Source organism: Centroberyx gerrardi, chromosome 13, assembly GCF_048128805.1.
Source record: "Centroberyx gerrardi isolate f3 chromosome 13, fCenGer3.hap1.cur.20231027, whole genome shotgun sequence".
Classification (NCBI taxonomy): Eukaryota; Metazoa; Chordata; class Actinopteri; order Beryciformes; family Berycidae; genus Centroberyx; species Centroberyx gerrardi.
The window spans coordinates 22,409,944-22,415,054 of NC_136009.1; positions in this window are offsets into that span (position 1 = coordinate 22,409,944).

The window sequence follows — 5,111 nt, forward strand, 5'->3', positions numbered from 1 at the left end:
CATTTCAACTCTAGGTCATTTTCAGGGGTGTGATGTGTGAAACTTTTCTCAAACTCTCTGTGTCATACATTCTTCTGTCACAAGTCAGTTTTCAAAAGCTATCAAAACTTCCGTGTTGTTTGAGCGCTGAATGGTGCAATAAAAGTGGTCTGTCAGTCAGTCGTATTAGCTTCTTTATTGAGTGTGATAAAGCTTAAGCCAAACGTCTGGAGCCAAACCTAAGCCCAGGCCGTTATTAAGTGTGTGTAGCGCATATCTGGAGCTTGTCTGACAAAACCGCCCGGCATTGGAGAATGTGTGTAAGAGTGGTTTCTGTAACATAGCAGCTATAAGACAGTGATGTGACATCATGCCTTCAATTACGCTGATGATCGTGGGCTGACTGGACCACTTGTCACATTTGTCAAAGGAGTAAGCACTTTCTAGCTTTTTAAACGATTTTTTTCTACGTTACAATGAAACCTTGGCATATTTTTTGCCTGAAGAACAGAAATCAAATATCTTCTTCGGGTTGAATTATGTCATTATTGTAATGTAAACGAAGATTCCTGCACACACACATCTCCTCTGTCCCTTTTGTTGGGTGCAAAGGACGTTTTCCTTATTCCTCTCAATCTTTTGAAATAACTTAAATTTCAGACCTTATTTTAGGTTACTTTCTTCTCTGTACTATTGCAACTTTTCTCACAGACTGAACAATGTGCCCACATTTCTCACCCACTTACACCTAAACAGGAACTTTAAAAGTATAGCTTCTAAGTTTGTGTGTGCATGTGTGTGTGTGTGTGCATGCATGCTTCCATGTGTGTCTTTGGGTGTGTGTGCACATGCTCCTCCATCCGTGAGTATAGGAGTGCATGGGTGTGCATTTGTTTCACAGTTTATGCATATATGTGATTTTCTACGTTATATTTGTTCCAAGGTATCAATTTGGTGAGCTCGGCTTGCCTCGCTGGCCAGTAATAAACATCTATTCCAGTGCTGCCTGTACAGCGCTGCTCACCACAAGCAACTATGTGGCGGTCTGCCCATGCTGCCACAAGGAGAGCCCTACATATGACTGTTATGAGTCACTGGCCATTTACTACGACTCCATGACACAAGCCACAAACTGGAACATTCAGCATCATATTGACAGGTTTCAAAGTCAAATCTAGTTCTTGAGCGATTATTTTTTCTTGTTTGTTTCAAGATTTAATGAGTTAATAAATGTGACTATATGTTTCCACACATAGCCCTAGGCACAGTCAAAAACAAAAAAAATCTATTGTGCAGCTAATGTGCATTATCAGCAGTGTAATAAGTGAAAATGGTTGTAGCATTGTGCGATCCTATACTGCCCGACAAACGAAAAGCAGTAACTGCTTTTTGTGTGTTCCAGAGGTCATAGGGTTTAGATTTCATATGAACTAAAATTATACCCGTGGAAGCCATTAAATTATATACAATCTGTTTCTATATCAGGACAAGAGACATAAACATTTTTTTCATTTTTTTCAATGACACTAAAGTTACTGCTCTTTAGTTTTGTAGGGCAGTATACTTGACCTTATACATTGTAAAAAAAATAAAATAATAAAATTAAAAAAAAAAGATTATAGTATGCTATTATGATTTCAATGCATTATGAAATGTTATGTGCATGTCCATGTTCATAAAGCATTTTGTCAGTTTTATAGGTGTTATAAATGCACTATGTGGCTTTAGACATACCTTTGTAATGCTTTTTACTGCAGGCGCTGTATGGCTTTCATTAAAAAGTGTCTATACCTGAAATATCTATACCTGCTCTGTTCTGTTTCTTATCTATAAGTCCTCCACTCTGCATGGTATTCACAGAAAATATTATCAAAATATATATCCATAATCTGTGAACTAATTACATATTGTTGTTCAATTTCTCAATTCTCAGTCTCCCCAAGCTGAGTTTTTCAATCTGAGTTTTAACATCAGAACAGTCATATCTTCCTCCTGGATCCCGTCCTGGCGCATTTGTAAAGATCTGTATAGCTGACAGGAAAAATGAAATATATAGGAAAAAATGCTACCTGAATCATGGTGAAAGCTCTGCTGTCTTTGGAAACAATGACACTCCTATTGGGAGAAATGATTCCACATGCGGGAATGTGTTCTCCCTCTGGTTAAATGATTCCAGACATGCTCCTCTCCCTATCGGGTTTACGCGCGTGCACGGACGGCAAGCACGCACGTGCATGAAAGCACATAAACACACACATGCATGCACCCACCCCCTCCACTCGCACACACACATACACAATCAAACACTCACGCGGATACACACAGTACACATATTTAAACAGTCAGTGCTCCACTGATCTGGAGCACCCATGAGGTTTTTTTTTTTTTTGCAGCATCACTTGTCAGTGAGTTGTTATGGCGTTATGCCAAAGGGAACCAAAAGACAGTCAGCACTGCGAATGTAAACCCAGCTGCTCTGCCTTCTCTCTTTGATTCTTATTCAAAGAAATGCAGTACCTCCACTGGAAAAGGCAATGGATCAACGTCAGTCAAAAATGTTCATAATGGTCTTTGATATTATTGCAGGTCCACCCTGCAGCTTCCTCTCCATACGGCCGGGATTCAGCTCCTTGACAGCCAGATGTTGAAGGTGGAACTTTCTATTCCTGAGTTTGCTGCAGGCTACTTGGTGAGACTCACCTCTGTGGATATTTATACGGTACGACAGTGACGTTAAAAACACTAATTCTTCCATCATGTGAGGGGCTAGTGTCTCTGTCAGTCGCTGAGTTGTTCAACACTCAGATAGCACAATGGAAAAAAATGTCTTGACTTTGCGCACACTAATGGAAAACCCATGTGGTTTTGGTCCCCCCCCCCCCCCCCCCCCCCCTCACTCCTGTGTTTAAGAATGATGGCTGGTGACTGGTTTGCTGGGGAAGCTTGTGGAGCGACGCATAGGCACCGCAGCTTACCGGCATTGTGGAAACAACGCTCAAGCCAGCTGGTGGTTACTGTAACCTAAACCACCGAGCTGGAAGCCACCCAGCCCGTGCGATGTAGGAGGTGATGAACACGGAAAATACTGTTCTACTACTGCTACTACTTTTACCTTTTCCACTGTAACTGTCAGCTTAAATACTTTTAACAGTCAAATTGTGCTGAACATGCAGTATAAACATGATGAAACAAGATGAAACAGTCTGTAGTATCTGCCCAAATTTCTCACTGACCAAATTTGTATGGTACTTTACTCATGCAAGGCAATGTTACGATGCCATCAGTGGAAGATATAGTGAGGGCCTCATTGTAAGTGGAACAAAACAGCCCATTCATATTCCCCGTGTTGTGGGTGATATGATTGCAGTACACTATAATCTACTTCATGTGTTTTTCCAAATCTCCAGCCACAGTTGTCTCTTTGGTCTTCAATGGGAGCACACAGGGCGTAATCAAGGAATTAAGGCAATGTGGTTTCCATTTTAACCACTTTTTGCTTAGAGGTATGGTGACATCTTCTACTGTCCCCAGTCCTCTTCCTAGTTAAAAAAAAAAAATCTGAATCAGGAGCTTTTGCTTTGATTTTACGCTGCATTTTATCATTGTAACCAGTATATTTGATATACTTCATTAACCGTATTCAGTTATGACACAATGCATTCGAATGAAATGAAATCAACAACATATGAACACTGATCAAATGATTACAGCAACAAGAAGAATACTGGAAAGACTCTGCTGGTTGCCAGTGCCGTAAATATTACAAGTATTATTCCAGCAATTTGATCCTCAATCAGTAACATTTTCCTCAAGCAGTGAGAGTTGGACAGCACTTCTAGATGTGACTAAGCAGAAAAATATGTGATTCAGGGTGTGTAATTTAGAAGCCAAGTTATGATTAAAATTCCTAATGCTGCAAGGACTCCTTTAGGTACCACCCCCAAACCTGGGCTTCCCCCATAGTCCCAGTTTTATTTATTTTCTTTCTTATTCAACCTCTATTTAACCAGGCAGTCCCAATGAGGAAACATCAAGAGTAACCTGGCTAAGAAAGTGGCTAAGACAATTATAAAAGTAAATCAAATCAAAATAGTGTAAAAAGTAAACTGAAAGATTATCTACATAAGTGCACAAAGGCAGTAGTCCAATACTAGCAGGACCAGGGGGAAAACTCAAATGATATTAACCTAATTAAAGCATAGATAGCTCCTTATTGAGTCTCTTTCAATAGCTATAGTCTCACTCATAGTGTCTCTCTTTCTTCCTGTTTAGTCTGTGCATTTGGAGCAGGGAGTAGATAAAGCGTTGATGGATTGGTTCCTCCAGTAACTTAGCTATGTAGTCCACATTGTGCAAGTTTAGCTGATGATGTAAATGTTAATAATGCACTTTTGTTTTGCTTTTTTGTCACCCAGGTTGGCTCAGCTACAGTCTGGCTTTCAACCATTTGCATCATACTTTCCTCTCATTCAGTAATCACAATATACAAATCGTGGCTTTACAGTTGTATGAGAGGAACATCACAAGCTGAGGCAGGACAGCAGGCTGATTTGGGAGGATGTCTAGAACTCAAAGGGTTACTGGTTCAATCCCTAGAACTGACAGAGTCCAATAAGTGCTCTTGAGGGTGGGTGCAGTATGTCATTGTGGTCGCATCCGAATAAATATGCATATTTGTGAAGAACTGTTGTCTTTAATGGGTGATGGCTGTTTGGAAAAATAGTTTCTCCACAGTGACTTCTTTTATGACTGGAAACCCCTCATGTACACCCACTCATAAAGATGTCAGAGGGGTTATACCTGTTGCAATAAACAGCGGGCCAGCAGGCATGTGCTTAGTCACTAAATGGTGAGCAATGGTCTACAACTCCAGGAGAAGCTCACACTCCTCCCTGTGTATCTGGAGAGCCCCGAGCAAAACTGTGGAAAGAATCACAATCCCTCCGCCTGAATGTTAAAACATTCCCACCAATCCTGAAACATGCCTGCTCTGATTAAAGAGCACAATATTGAATCTTGCTGTGGTGCACACACATGCTGTGATTTAGCTGATTTGGTGATTTACTGTTTTACTCCTCCACGTCTGCTTACATTCCCAAACGCGGGTGATCTTTTATGATTTATCTTCAGTT